General features: G+C 40.4%; 1 protein-coding gene across 4 annotated transcripts in view; it reads left to right on the top strand.

Annotated features, from left to right (window-relative positions):
• The window catches only part of ANO4 (anoctamin 4), a 421,314-nt gene that overhangs the window by 167,643 nt on the left and 237,186 nt on the right, over positions 1 to 16,485 (top strand). The window lies entirely within an intron of this gene.

The following is a 16,485-nucleotide window of genomic DNA, read 5'->3' as shown; positions in this document are numbered from 1 at the left end:
GCTTTTCCAGCTGCCACGTTCCTTGACTTGTGGCCCCTTCGAGGAGCCAGCAATGGAGCATCTTTCTCTGACCCCAGCCACAAAAGGCTTTATTTTGGATTTAAAAGACTGCTTTTAAGGACTCATGATTAGATTAGGTTTCCCCATATAACCCAGCATAATCTCCCCATATCAAAGTCCTTAATCAAATTTGCAAAGTCATCTTTGCCATGTGTGGTAACATATTCACAGATTCCAGGGGTTAGGACTTGGATGTTTTAGGGAAGCCATTATTCTGCCTGCCACAGGACCTGAATTCAATGTATTGAATTCACTGTCTGCACTTCCTGTGTTCACTGCCCATCTTTTCATTCTCCAGCTTCTTGTGTTTTGGCATCTATTTCTGTCTCAGTTCACTTTAACCCTTTCTCTTCTCAGTTCTCAACTTCTTCCACCTTCCTTTAGCATGCAGTTAGTCCCTTGACTCCTTTCTCCTACTGAAAGCAAATATTGCTGTGTAGGCTAATCAGGCTGCCTGGGTTCAAATCCTGGCTGAGCCACCTATGTGTGACCTTCAGTAAGTTACACACTATTTCTGTACCTCAGTCGCCTCCTCTGTAAAATGGAGATAAAGAGTGTGTATGTACCATGTATGACTGACACAATGATTAAACGAGTTAATGTATTTATTACTCTTAGAATGATGCCTGACACATAGTAAACCCTCAACAAATACTAACTATTGTTGCTATTGTTTTGGTTTACTCCCCTTCTGGAAGTTCCCTCAAGTTTATCTAGAAGATCTCATTTCTTTTCTCCAGAAATTACAGCATCCCTCAGAGCTTTATCATTAATCTGTCTCCTTCACTGGTCCCCTCAGTGCAGTTCTAGGCAAAGAACTCCAGCCAGAAACATTTCCAAACTCCACACCTCTATTTCTGACAGTGCTGGGTGAACGTTTTATTTTGATGTCTAAATCCAAAGAGTGTGGCTTAAAATTAATACCTTGTAAAAGACTTTTACTTCCAGGGGGAGCCAGAGACCTAGCATATCTAACATCTTATCTATCAAATATCCCATCTGTGTTTTTATTTGTTACTATCTTCAGATCCTAAGTTAATTTTGATTCTTTCCTCACACTCCTAAATCTCAAATAGGTCATCCAATTCTACAGAAGCTACTTTCAATCTCCCTTTAATCTGTTTGTATCGTTATTGCCACTGCTCTGATCCAGGCCCCTATGGCTCTTACCCTGATCTATTTCCCCAGTTGAAGTAGGCAGTCTCTTCTTAAATCCCTGTTCTGATGATGCACCCTCCCAACCTTGCTCACATATCTTTGGTGATTCCTCACTGTCCTAAAATGAAGATTATACTCTAAGTTCAGTATTCAAGGCTCTTGACAAATTGTCTAAAAATTTTAAAATTCCATAGAAAAGTCAGTTGTTGTTATCATTACTTTTAGGCTAAAGAGCCAGTGTTACTGCTCATATATCTGTGGGTTTTTTTTTAATTTTTTTAATGTTTATTTATTTTTGAGAGACAGAGACACAGAGTGTGAGCAGGGGAGGGACAGAGAGAAAGGGAGAGAGACAGAATATGAAGCAGGCTCCAGGCTCCGAACTGTGAGCACAGATCCCGATGCGGAGCTTGAACTCACCAACCACGAGATCATGACCTGAGCTGCAGTTAGACACTTAACTGACTTAGCAGGTGCCCCAATGCTCACATATCTTTTATTAATTAATTTTTTAATGTTTATTTTTGAGAGAAAGACAGAGAGATAGAGCATGAGTAGGGGAGGGGCAGAGAGAGGAGACACAGAATCTGAAGCAGGCTCCAGGCTCTGAGCTGTCAGCACAGAGCCTGACATGGGGCTCAAAATCATGAACCATGAGATCATGACGTGAGCCGAAGTCAGATGCTTAACTCATTGAGCCACCCAGGTGCCCCCACTTCTCACATATCTTAAACATGTTTGAAATTGGACACCTCTTCCTTCCATGAATTGGCTCTGTTCTTTAATACCCTCATGCCTTTGTTGCCAAGAATGCTCTTTTCCTCCTTCTCTGCTATTAGAAACTTACCCAGCAGTCTAGACTTAGTGACATGACATACTGCCTTCTTCAAGAGGCCTGATAGTCTTCCCCACAACTCTATGTGGGGAAAACTACAGCCCATGGACCAAATCTGCCCCACTGCCTGGTTTTGAAATTAAAGCTTTATTGGAACTCAGCCACACTCCTTTATTTACATATTATCATGGCTGCTTTGGGGCTACCACAGCAGAGTTGAGTAATTGCAGCAGAGATCATATGGCCCGCAAAGCCAAAAATATTTACTCTGTGGCCCTTTATAGGAAAGGTGTGCTCACCCCTTTCACCCCTTGGAGTGTATGTAGTCTGGATCTCCCCTCCCTTGTGGGCTTTCACCTCTCCCTACTGTTAGTTACTTCTACATACCTTTTTTCCTTGCAAGAACATGGATTCTGCCTTCATCATCTTTGTTTCTGTCATTGGGCCCAAGAGCATGTACAGCTTAGTAGTTTTCAATAGAAATAAACCATTCTGTAAAAAAGAATTCTTTTCAACTAAACTGTGCTCACTTGCCTAAATGAACAAAATCTTATATAAAGCATTGTTCCCTTTAGAGGGTTAATGATTATCATTTGAGGTTACTGGTAACTTCTAGAAGCATTTTATTGACTGCCAAGATAAGTTAAAGTTGAGTCCAAGGATTTTAAGAAATAATGTTCTTATGCTATTTGAGTTGCTTACTTGGTGATATCACTTAATCATTGGTTCCATTGAAGTTTAGGAATTGCATTGTGTACTTTTTCACAGTGTGTGGGTTTTACCATGTGAAGTAGATACCTAGCTTCTTGGTTACTTTTGTTGCCTACCCCCAGCTGTATGTGCTTGGGGTTTGATAACATTTGACCATGCCACTCTATTATGAAAAATGCCAAATAAATTAAATTTGTTTCAGGAATAGCAGAGATGCCTTTTCACTGGCTGCTTAAGGAAAGACCAAATGACCTGATCTTTCTCTCTTCTTTTTATTAAACCCAGGAAGTGTTGATACCTTTTTCTAGATTACATTAGAAACCCTAGCTTTTTGCTACTTTAGGACTAGGGTATGCCTTCTCTGTCAGACTGTGAGCACTTTGAACTGTAAAGACTCTATCCTTTAATCTCGGTATCCTCAGTGCTTAGCACGGAGTGAGCTCTTAACAAATGTTTCTTCCGTGAACCGATCAGTTAACAACTGAAGATCTCCAAAAGAGCTCTTTCCCAAGGTATTAATTTTAAACCATACTCATGTAATTGCCTACTTCCATCTTATTTACATCCTTAAATATCATCTACGACAATTTTCTGTTATAAGTTTAATATGTGTTGGTGTGGGGGGTGGCAGGAATATGTTGTGCCTAAGGCCACAGAACACAAGGAAACCCCTTAAACTTTCATGGAGTAACAAGAATTCCATAGCCATTTTCTCAGTGCTCTCCTGAGTGAGAATGTAAAGATTTAGGATAAGTTAAATATCACAGGATGAGGTAAAGTGAGAAATTCAGGGTTTAGATTAGCCTTCAGAGTAGTGAAGAAAAAAAGTTGACCAAAATGACACAGAACAAGACAACTTGGGAGAATAAAGGTGAAAGATAGCACACATGGAGTTTTTGAGAAACTTCCAAGGAAATTTTCAGTGATACTGTTGTTCACTGATGAAGATGTGGAGACTTTAAGGGTTAAAATTGAAAGGGATGGATTTCCAAATCTCTGATAATCAAGGTTCAAGATAAAACAGAATTCTAACAAATGAAGAGATTTTAATAAAGGGGATTCTTCTGTTGCAAAGGAGGGGTTGCATTAAGGAAAGAGGTAGTGAAGAATTCAGGGTCTAGCAACAGTGGGAAGTTTAACTATGTGTAAAGAGGCAAGGGTAATATTAGAGCCCAGTAGAATGAGAGCCATGGAAATGGATGGGGCCACTGTAGGGAGGGAGCAGGGAAGAAGTAACTCAGGCAAAACTGTGCAGGCACATTTCATGTCTCTGCTTTCATTACGTCCAGTAACATCCCATTGACTGAAGCAAGTCATGATCACCAAGTCGAAAATCACCGGAGCGGGGAACACACTTTCCCTCCCAACTGGGAAGTACTGATGGGCCACATGGCAGAGAGGAGGTATGAACTGGGGACAGTAATCTACTGTGTCACTGTGGTTCCCTGAAATGAAGTGCTTCTGGTAGAATTCTGTAGCAGAAGGGAAAAAAGGAGACTTGAAATCTGCCTCAGCCACAGGAAATAAAGAAGTTACAAAAAGGCTATTTAGAATCTAGTGGTGGGTTTGAAGGAGAGAAACCCTAGTAATTTATATCCAGCACTTTATTTGAATTTAGTAATGCTGGTTAAATATTCTTTTTTTAAATTTTTTAAAAAAATTAAAAAAAAATTTTTTTTTTCAACGTTTATTTATTTTTGGGACAGAGAGAGACAGAGCATGAACGGGGGAGGGTCAGAGAGAGGGAGACACAGAATCTGAAACAGGCTCCAGGCTCTGAGCTGTCAGCACAGAGCCCGATGCGGGGCTCGAACTCACGGACCGCGAGATCATGACCTGAGCCGAAGTCGGCCGCTTAACCGACTGAGCCACCCAGGCGCCCCTGGTTAAATATTCTTATAGGCTCTTATCACTCTCTGGTTCTGTAAATTCTTTTTTTTCCAATATATGAAATTTATTGTCAAATTGGTTTCCATACTGTAAATTCTTCATGTAGACATTGAGCCAAAAGTTAAATCTCGGTAATATACCTAGTCTTTAGCATGTTGGTCTTTTTTCAAAGTGCTTGAGCGTTTTACGATGCCATATTAATCCCAGTTACAATGCAGACCAAACAGAAGGAGGCATGACATACCTAAGGACCTGATGTGATGGAGGAAGGTTGGATTGTTGCAAATCTTCTCATCAGGCCTACTGAGGCCAAACAGTGCTTCATCTTCAGCCCTCCAGGAGGGCCTCATATGGGTTAAATCTCAGCATCTGTGACTGCTCCCTGGAATGCACCCACATTCAGTTACCCACCATTTCTGGCACTCAAATATCCTCAGAATGTTTGCTCTGGGTCCACCTGAGCTCATCTGACTGAGATTGCACAAATTCTGCCCCCTGTAATGGGAACATGCCTAAGCTTATGATAAGTGGGATGCATTCTTGGCCAAATGCATTCTATATGCTATCTTATAAATATTTTGTAAACTGTATTTTGAGCCAAATGAGAGAAGATATTAGAAAAGCTCCAGAAGTTTGGGAAGTAATTCTAAGCCTCAGGAGCAGGCAGGAGAATTTTCACCTCCATTCTCATAAGTGTTCTGGGAAGAGGAAATGCTGGATTTGTTCTCCACTTTGTAGTTAAATCTAAGAAAAGAGAAAACTAGAAATAAACATCCCCTTGCACAAATTAATTTTTTCCTTAATCAGGAATAGATGAGTTTTTTGTTTTGCTCATGGTAGTGACATTCAAAACATAGGTTTTCAGTGTTTTGAAAAATAATTTATCTAAGAAATGACTAGGAGTGTGATAGAACACAGAGGTGCTATGGCTGCAAGTTGTAAAACACCAACAGAACTGCAGATGTTCCTGTGGCACAGAGCTCTTCTGAATCACAGGAGTGATATTTAGATGAAAGCAAATCGTTTTTCCACGGGCGCACTTGTACTGCGCAATGCAGCTGGAGCTAGTGCACCTTGGAAGTGAGCCAGAGAGAAGGAGCACCAAAGAATATTATTTTATTGAGAACAATATTCACATGTGAGATAGGATTTTAAGAGAAATAAAGGAGGTGCTTAAAATAAATCTGAGTTTGTTTTCTGTTCTCAAAATATTAAACATTTCTTGTGTTCTGTGGACTCACCAAATTTTTTGGGAAGATATTCAGGCCAAGTAGGAAAGATGGGTTTGAAATATGGGAGACAGTGTAGAACAAGAGTGACTTTGGGACATGTCCACACAGCTGAAGACATGGAGTCTGGAAGATCACTTGGAGAAGGGGTGGAGAGAAAGAAAAGAGCAAAGTCAAAACCTTGGGGAACACCTGCTATGGTAGGCTGATAATGGCCCCCCGATATACATCCATGTTCTAATCCCCAAAGCCTGTAGAGGTGACCTTTTTTGAAAAGAGTCTGTAGATGTGATTAAAGACCTTAAGGTGAAGAGATTATCTTGTATTATCCAGGTGGGCCTTATATGCCACCATGCCTGTCCTTGTAGGAAAAAGGCAGATGGAGATAGGAGGTGATGAGACTATGGAGACAAGAGATTGGAGTGATGTGGTCACAAGGCAAATACCAAGGAATGCCAGCACCCTTGAGAGGCTGAAAGTAGCAGGGAGATGTCACCCCCAGAGACTTCTGGAGGAATCACAGTCCTCCTAACACCTTGATTTCAGACTTCTAGCCTCCCAAACAGAGAGATAATAAATTTCTGTTGTTTCAAGCCACCAGAGCTGTGGTAATAAGTTATGGTAGCCCGAGGAAACTAACACTTTCACCCTTGAGAACAAGAGAGAGGAGAGTTTACAGTTAGGAGAGGAAGCGGTAAGAAGGGTGTCCTAGAATCCAAAGAGATTGTTTAAAAGCAGATGAGCAGAGCCAACAGTGTTAAATTCTAGGGCCTAAAGGGTGAGATTGAAAAGCTCAGTGGAGTCATTGATATGATAGAAGGCAATGATGACCTCTGCCTTGCACTGAGCAGCTGCTGTGTGCTGGGCACTGCCCTGAGCACTTTGTAGATATTAACTCATTTTCATGATTCTGAGGTAGAAAACTGTTATTATTCTCATTTTACAGATGACTAAACTGAGGCACAAAAGATTAAGCAACTTGCAGTAGGTAAAATAGGTAGAAAAAGGTGTGGCCAAGAATTGGACCCAGAAACCCTGACTCCAGTACTCACATTTTAATACCTACTGTCCTTGCTGTCTTCGTTCCTAAAAAGATGTGTTTCTCAAGGTTCTGCCTACAGATTTTTTTTTTTTATCAAGTAAGGTAGATGATAGGTCTCAAGAGAAAAAGATACTCTTTTTTAAAGATATTTTAAGGTAGAAAAGTAGAAAGACTAGAAGCTTTACATTGCCTGGGCTCCACCTTTTCAGCTGAGTTGGGGAGGAAGCTATCTGCTGAAGCTGAGGAAAGCAGCCAAGTTTCAGGCCTGAAGAAGTCTAGGAAAGGCGATGAGTGTATAGTGAAACAGGAAGCATAAAATTAAAAGTTGCATGAGTCAACATACTCAGTATCATTTCCTTGCCTGTCCTGACTCTGCTCTGCCTATGCCGAAGGAGTCTTTGCACCATGTAGAATGCAGCGTGCAGAAGGAGAAGGAGATGAAGGCAAATTGTCATCCCACATCTCTGTATGGATTGTACTTTGTTCAGAGCTGAGGAAGGAATTGAAGTACATAGTGTGATCCTTGCCCTTAGAGACTCTTGGAATAGCTGGAGAAATGGGACAGCCATGTGCTGATGGGTGAAGGAGAGTACAAGAGCATAGCATGGTAAAGGCTAACTGCAAGATTAGAGACAGTGTTGACTCTGAGCCAGAGGAACCAGAAAGGGTTCAAGGAGAAGGTGCAGTTTCAGCTCATTCTTACTAAGGCATTTGGTAGCTGTTCAAGAACCAGGAAGACATTTCAGAATGGATGGAAAAGAGGGCGAAGACATGGTTTGATAGGAGTTTGGGTTAAAGGAATGTCAGCATACCATACCTTCCAACCCTGCCTTGTTAAATTATTTAGAACCATTATACACTTAAAACTGTCTATGTATTGGTATATAGCTAATTTAATCAGTTTAATTACATTCACCAGGCTACATGCAATAGTGGAAAAGATTAGGGTTAAAATTTCAGTTACTTGTTTGACCTTGGACAAGTAACTTTGCCTCTTGGGCCTCAGGTTTCCTGTTGGTAAAATGTAGATGCCAATTCTCTGTCTTGTAGGATTGGGGTGAGGCATTAATGGGGTAATTATCAGTATTTACCACAGTGCCTGGCATTTAATAGATAATCATCAATGTTTCTTTCAAAGTAGTTAAGACCAAATTGGATGATGCAACTTATTGACTGATAATTCATTTCTGAAGATGTGACTGCTGAGTCTTCTATAAATGTTAACTTTTCATGTGTGGAGTATATTTGATGTTTTGTGTGCTATTTGTTTACATATCTCTCTGCCATGGACTTTGCCATTGTATGAAGAGAGCTCTGATGGGCCAGGTACTTTATCTGCAACTCTGAGAAATCTTAATTTCTGGAGGACTGTATGGATTTGCTGAGGCAGTAAGGGTTTCTTCCCAATTCCCTTGTAACATACCCATCTTCCTCATTTCTATTCTCTCCTGGCCATACTCATGAATTTTTTTTTTGTTTTTTACATTTTGACATCACACCACATGATCTACATTATTATATTTTTAACATGTAATGTTCAACAATTCCAAGTATCTGTGCCGTTTATTTCCACAGTGTGATTTTTATTCTCATTTCTAACATTTTATACCTCCTTGACAGGAGTTCTATAAGAACTAGAAGTGCCACAGTGAGTCACAGTTCTAGTTCCTTTAACCCAATAATCCTCTGTAAACGGGACAAGAAATGTTGAAAGAGTGGTCTGTTTCATGGTTGCAGACTCAGACTGCATGTACTCTCTGATGTTGACTTAAAACATCTCTCCCAGCCCCTTCATCTGACACCTAAAAATTTGTCTGCATTCTTCTGGAGTCTTTATGGGTCTGAAGATATTCATTTTGCATCTCTCTGGAAATGTGGAACATACAACCATGATAGAAAGCATGACATGGTGAAAATACCAGTTTGATGCCACTGTGTTAGTCCTGCCCACAGAGAGACACCTAGGAGTAGAAGGTCCACACTTGCCCAGGCGTCTGAGCATCAGAGTGGGACATGTACTGTGAGGGCGAAGCTGCCAGGCTGTCTCCCAAGGGACCACCCAGCATGGCTGGCCTTACCTGGGTGAATTTCCCAAGAACAAATCTCAGACTTAAAGCATTGAGGGCTTAGAAACCAGATCTTGTGGGCAGATTCATTCTAAGCAATCATGAGGAGATTGGTGTATAGAAAGAAACTCAGGATGCCAGTTTGTTAGCCCACACTGAGAACCTTGGTTCCTGGGTAGATAGGAACATTAGTATGATTACTCTCTTCCTGCAATGGAAGCCAAATCTTAATCTGAAGGTTGCCTGGTGAGTGCTGTTAGAGCAAGGGCAGTTAAATGGATAAAGGAGAGTAAAACTGTGTCTCAGGACTGTCTGGCTGTTGGAACTCTTTTTTAAAGTTTATTTATTTATTTTGAGAGTGAGAGAAAAACAGTGAGCGGGGGAGGGGCAGAGAGAGTGAGGGAGAGAGAGAATTCCACTGTCCGCGTGGAGCCTGATGCAGGACTCAAAGGAACCATGAGCTCAGAACCTGAACCAAAACTAAGAGTTGGATGCTTAACAAACTGAGCCACCCAGGCACTCCTGGCTGTTAGAACTCTTGAACTTAGAGGCTGTTACCTGGATGGGCACTGCTCATGTTTGTTTATTATAGGTTTTGTTATTGTTGTTCTTTTTATACTTGGCTGACCAAACTTCATTCTGATTTGAGGTTTCTTAAAATTTTTTAGAATTTACAGTCTGGCCCAAGTCACGTCTTTTTTCCTCCCCTTGGGGAAATTTAAGATGACTCTTTATATTTCTGATGTGACTCGTGATTGCTGATTTACAATTTACCTCTGAGCAGGCTTTTATATCCCTTATTTCTGAGTTTTTGGTAGACTTCTTACTGTGGCCTTCCAGGACTAATAAGTAGACTGATTGTTTTACCCTGACAGGGTCAGTTTCGTCATCTGTATAAAGCACCCGATCAAATGCCAGCCACTAAGGTAATTTTCAGGACTAAATTTCTACCTTCAAATTCAAGATATTCTCCTCTTAATAAAAGGTTTTGCAATTTGTTGAAACTCAGCTTTCCTACATCAGATGGCATCATTCCTGACCATGTTTCCCTGACTGGTTGGCATTAAATAAGGCTAACACCTTTCCTTGGCTTTCTTTTTTTAAAGATCTGGATTTAGTTTGCCATGTGCTTGAATTCTAGCTCTTTCCTCATGGTGCTGCTTTGGACAAAACTTACTTTTATATTCACTGTAGCTTCTAAAATGATTTTCCAATTCTCTTTTCCATCGGTAATTTATTAGCTGGAAATCTGCAGTGAAGAACTTTATCTTATCAACTATTTGGTTACCTTGAAATGTGGTTAGTAAAGGAAAGGCAGGGATAAATGCTTCTTTCCTTTTATTTATCAATTTTCTGAGTAATTGGTATTTTAGCAACCTCTAATGGTGATCAGTGAGTGTTCTTTAAGAAAATCTTTTCATTGGCACAAAAACAGACACATAGACCAATGGAATAGAATAGAAACCCCAGAACTAGACCCACAAACGTATGGCCAACTCATCTTTGACAAAGCAGGAAAGAACATCCAATGGAAAAAAGACAGTCTCTTTAACAAATGGTGCTGGGAGAACTGGACAGCAACATGCAGAAGGTTGAAACTAGACCACTTTCTCACACCATTCACAAAAATAAACTCAAAATGGATAAAGGACCTGAATGTGAGACAGGAAACCATCCAAACCTTAGAGGAGAAAGCAGGAAAAGACCTCTCTGACCTCAGCCGTAGCAATCTCTAACTCGACACATCCCCAAAGGCAAGGGAATTAAAAGCAAAAGTGAATTACTGGGACCTTATGAAGATAAAAAGCTTCTGCACAGCAAAAGAAACAACCAACAGAACTAAAAGGCAACCAACGGAATGGGAAAAGATATTTGCAAATGACATATCGGACAAAGGGCTAGTCTCCAAAATCTATAAAGAGCTCACCAAACTCCACACCCGAAAAGCAAATAACCCAGTGAAGAAATGGGCAGAAAACATGAATAGACACTTCTCTAAAGAAGACATCCGGATGGCCAACAGGCACATGAAAAGATGTTCAGCGTCGCTCCTTATCAGGGAACTACAAATCAAAACCACACTCAGATATCACCTCACGCCAGTCAGAGTGGCCAAAATGAACAAATCAGGAGACTATAGATGCTGGAGAGGATGTGGAGAAACGGGAACCCTCTTGCACTGTTGGTGGGAATGCAAATTGGTGCAGCCGCTCTGGAAAGCAGTGTGGAGGTTCCTCAGAAAATTAAAAATAGACCTACCCTATGACCCAGCAATAGCACTGCTAGGAATTTATCCAGGGGACACAGGAGTACTGATGCATAGGGGCACTTGTACCCCAATGTTCATAGCAGCACTCTCAACAATAGCCAAATTATGGAAAGAGCCTAAATGTCCATCAACTGATGAATGGATAAAGAAATTGTGGTTTATATACACTATGGAATACTACGTGGCAATGAGAAAAAATGAAATATGGCCTTTTGTAGCAATGTGGATGGAAATGGAGAGTGTGATGCTAAGTGAAATAAGCCATACAGAGATACCATATGGTTTCACTCTTATGTGGATCCTGAGAAACTTAACAGGAACCCATGGGGGAGGGGAAGGAAAAAAAAAAAAAAAGGTTAGAGTGGGAGAGAGCCAAAGCATAAGAGACTGTTGAGAACTGAGAGCAAACTGAGGGTTGATGGGGGGTGGGAGGGAGGAGAGGGTGGGTGATGGGTATTGAGGAGGGCACCTTTTGGGATGAGCACTGGGTGTTGTATGGAAACAATTGTGACAATAAATTTCATATATAAATAAAAAAAATAATAAAAAAAATCTTTTAATTATTAATTTGTTATTAATATTTTTAAAACTCTTGAATTTTTTATGTGGTTCATCTGTATTAGTAGGTATAGTTCATATTGATATAATGTGTAAGGCAATACAATTAATATTGTTTTTGATCAGATTAACAAGATGTCTAGAGTTTGCTTTAAAATACTCCAGCACCTAAAAAACAAATCAACAACAAAGGGAGTGGAATAGATGAAAAAAAGATTAGAAAAATCTTTTATTCTCCTCAGCTTTATAGAAAAATCTTGATGTTTGTTAAAGCTAGGTGATGGGTACGTGGTTTTTTTTTATACTATTCTTTTTGCTTTTGGTATGTTTGAAATTTTCCTGGAAAAAATAGGTCTCAAAAGGTATATAATTCTAAGGTTATCAGAGGTGTAAATCCAAGTTCAGTCTTCAACTGTTCTCTACATGAGTCCTGTGGAAAAACTTCTCAATTATTTCTTAATTAAAAAGTTGCTTGGGGACTACCGGGAAGATGGTAGAGAAGGAGGACCCTAAACTTACCTTGTCTCACAGATACAACTAGATAATACTTGCTTCAGAGCAAACAACCCAGAAAAGGGCCCAAAGCCTGGCCAACCACACTCCACAAGTAGAGGTAGAGAAGAGGCCACATAGAAGAGGGTAGGAGGGGCAAGGACTCTGAGAACCTAAACCCCTAGAGTCTAATCACAGGAGGGAGGTAGCTGCAGGTGCAGAGTGGTGAGAGACAGACTAGCACACTGGGGAGCCTATAAGGGGAAGAGAAATCCCCATAACATTTGGCTCTGAAAATCAGGGGCTGAATATCATGAGTACTTACAATAACAGGACTTAAAGCTTAGAACTTTAAAAATCAGCGGGCTCAGCTCTAAGAGAGCCTAGAGGGTGATAGAAAGCTGAGCCCCTGACCTTAAAGAGAGCATAGCTAACAGCCTGTGGATATACAGCTTGAAGCAGCAGTTTAAAAGTCACCTGGAGCTTACAGGAGGGAAAGTCAGTTACTAATCTGAGTTCCCTGAGAGACTTTTCTAGGAAAAAACAAGCTTTTCTATGAACAAACAAATGTTCCTTTTCTAGGAACACATCACTCCCCTACCTCTCATCATAAACACACAGCCACCTGTGAGAACTAGTGTGGCGCCTGCACTCACTTCCTAATTTGCTTACACCATACCCTGCCTTTCCAGCCAGACCTGCCTCCGTCTGTGGATCCCCTCTCCAAAAAGACCCATGTAAACCTTGCCATCACTGTATCTCCCCACCTTCCATGGAAGACGTGGGCACCTTGTTAAAACTGTACCCATTGCCCGGGGACTCTTTGTGGAGTGACCCAGCTGGCCCAGGTCTCCACTTCAGCTGTGCCTTTCATGTGGAGGAGGACCTGCACCACCTAGATAAAAGTGCAGAGCTGGTCTACTTTCAAGAACAAGGGATGTAGCTAACTTCCTGAACACAGAGAAACACACAGAGAAACTAGACAAAATGAGGAGACAGAGGAATATATCACAAATGAAAGAATAGGACAAAACCACAGCAAGACACCAAGACATAGTAATTAAAATGGTAACAAGTAGTGATAAAGAAAAAATTTTAAAAGCAGCAAGAAAAAGAAGACAGTTACATACAAGAGAATCCCCATAAGGCGATCAGTGGGTTTTTCAGCAGAAACTTTACAAGCCAGAAGGAAGTGGCATGATATACTCAAAATGCTGAAAAATCTACAGCCAAGAATACTCTTTATAGCAAGGCTATCATTCAGAATAAAAGGAGAGACAGAGTTTCACAGACAAAACCTAAAGGAGTTCATGACCACTAAACCAACGCTGTAAGAAATATTTTTTAAAAAATTTTGACAGTTGATTTATTTGAGAGAGACAGAGACAGCGTGAGGTTGGGAGAACCAGAGAAAGGGAGAGAGAGAGAGAGAGAGAGAGAGAGAGAGAGAGAGAGAGAGAGAGAATCCCAAGCAGGCTCTGTACTGCCAGCACAGAGCCCAACATGGAGCTCGAAATCACAAAACTGTGAGATCATGACCTGAGCTGAAACCATGAGTTGGCTGCTTAACCAACTAACTGAGCCCCCCAGATGCCCCTACTAGAAATATTAAAAGGACTCTTTAAAAAGGAAAGACCATAAGTAAAAGTATGGAAAGGAAAAATCACAAAAGCAGTTAAAAAAAGAAAAGTATTTCTTGGCACAAGAACAGACACTCAGATCAATGGAACAGAATACAGAACCCAGAAATGGACCCACAAACATATGGCCAACTAATCTTTGACAAAGCAGGAGAGAATATCCAATGGAATAAAGACAGTCTTTTCAGCAAGTGGTACTGGGAAAACTGGATAGCGACATGCAGAAGAATGAACCTGGATCACTTTCTTACACCATACACAAAAATAAACTCAAAATGGATGCAAGACCTCAATGTAAGACAGGAAGCCATCAAAATCCTCGAGGAGAAAGCAGGCAAAAACCTCTTTGATCTTGCCCGCAGCAACTTCTTACTCAACACGTCTCCAGAGGCAAGGGAAACAAAAGCCAAAATGAACTACTGGGACCTCATCAAAATTAAAAGCTTCTGCACAGTGAAGGAACAATCAGCAAAACTAAAAGGCAACTGACAGAATGGGAGAAGATATTTACCCCAGCTTTCTTTTGACCCCAGCTTATCATTTGCATGATAAATGTTTCTCCATCCCCTCACTTTCAATCCGCAGGGGTCTTCAGGTCTGAAATGAGTCTGTAGGCAGCATATATAGATGGGTCTTATTTTTTTTTTTTTATCCACTGTCACCCTATGTCTTTTTTGATTGGAGCATTTAGTCCATTTACATGCAAAGTAATTATTGACAGATATGTATTTATTGCCATTTTGTTAATTATTTTGTGGTTGTTTTTATAGTTGTTTTCTCTGATATTTTCCTTCTTTCATGGTTTGCTGCTTTTCTTTAGTGATATACTTGTATTCCTTTCTCTTTATTTTTTGCATATTAGGAGGTTTTGCTTTGTGGTTACCAGTAGGATTATGTATAACATCTTATGTATATAGCAGTCTATATTAAGTTGACTGTCACTTAAGTTTGAACCCATTATTTACTTCTCTCCCTCCCACCATGTTTTAGTTACATGGTGTCATATTTTACATCCTTTTATTTTGTGGATCCCTTGACTGATTACAGAAATAATTTTTTTTAATTTTTAATTTTTTAAAATTTACATCCAAATTAGTTACCATATAGTGAAACAATGATTTCAGGAGTAGATTCCTTAATGCCTCTTACCAATTTACCCATCTCCCCTCCCACAAACGCTCCAGCAACCCTCAGTTTGTTCTCCATATTTATGAGTCTCTTCTATTTTGTCCCCCTCCCTGTTTTTATATTATTTTTGTTTCCCTTCCCTTATGTTCATCTGTTTTGTCTCTTAAAGTCCTCATATGAATGAAGTCATATGATTTTTGTCTTTCTCTGACTAATTCCACTTAGCATAATACCCTCCAGTTCCATCCACATAGTTGCAAATGGCAAGATTTCATTCTTTTTGATTGCCGAGTATATATATACCACATCTTCTTTATCCTTTCATCCATCAATGGACATTTGGGCTCTTTCCATACTTTGGCTATTGTTGATAGTACTGCTATAAACATGGGGGTGCATGTGTCCCTTTGAAACAGCACCCCTGTATCCCATGGATAAATGCCTAGTAGTGAAATTGCTGGGTTGTAGAGTAGTTCTATTTTTAGTATTTTGAGGCACCTCCATACTGTTTTCCAGAGTGGGTGCATCAGCTTGCATTGCCACCAACAACGCAAAACACATCCTCTTTCTCCGCATCCTCACCAACATCTGTGTTGCCTGAGTTGTTAATGTTAGCCATTCTGACAGGCGTAAGGTGGTATCTCCTTGTGGTTTTGATTTGTATTTCCCTGATGATGAGTGATGTTGAGCATTTTTTCATGTGTTGGTTGGCCATCTGGATGTCTTCCTTGGAGAAGTGTCTATTCATGTCTTTTGCCCATTTCTTCACTGGATTATTTGTTTTGTGGGTGTTGAGTTTGATAAGTTCTTTATAGATTTTGGAAACTAACCCTTTATCTTCTATGTCATTTGCAAATATCTTCTCCCATTCTGTCAGTTGCCTTTTAGTTTTGCTGATTGTTCCTTCACTGTGCAGAAGCTTTTAATTTTGATGAGGTCCCAGTAGTTCATTTTGGCTTTTGTTTCCCTTGCCTCTGGAGACGTGTTGAGTAAGAAGTTGCTGCGGGCAAGATCAAAGAGGTTTTTGCCTGCTTTCTCCTCGAGGATTTTGATGGCTTCCTGTCTTACATTGAGGTCTTGCATCCATTTTGAGTTTATTTTTGTGTATGGTGTAAGAAAGTGATCCAGGTTCATTCTTCTGCATGTATTTATCCAAGGGATGCAGGTGTGCTGTTTTAAAAGGACATATGCACCCCAATGTTATAGCAGCACGTCAACAATAGCCAAAGTATGGAATGAGCCCAAATGTCCATCAACGGATGATTGAATAAAGAAGATGTGGTGTGTGTGTGTGTGTGTGCGTGTGTGTGTGTGTGTGTGTGTGTGTGTGCATCCACACACACACACACACACACACGCACACACACAATAGAGTATTACTCGGTGATCGAAAAGGATGAAATCTTG

Source organism: Herpailurus yagouaroundi, unplaced genomic scaffold, assembly GCF_014898765.1.
Source record: "Herpailurus yagouaroundi ecotype Mexico unplaced genomic scaffold, PumYag 182, whole genome shotgun sequence".
Classification (NCBI taxonomy): domain Eukaryota; kingdom Metazoa; phylum Chordata; class Mammalia; order Carnivora; family Felidae; genus Herpailurus; species Herpailurus yagouaroundi.
Note: the sequence above shows the minus strand (reverse complement) of the source record. Positions and strands in the feature narration are given on the sequence as shown.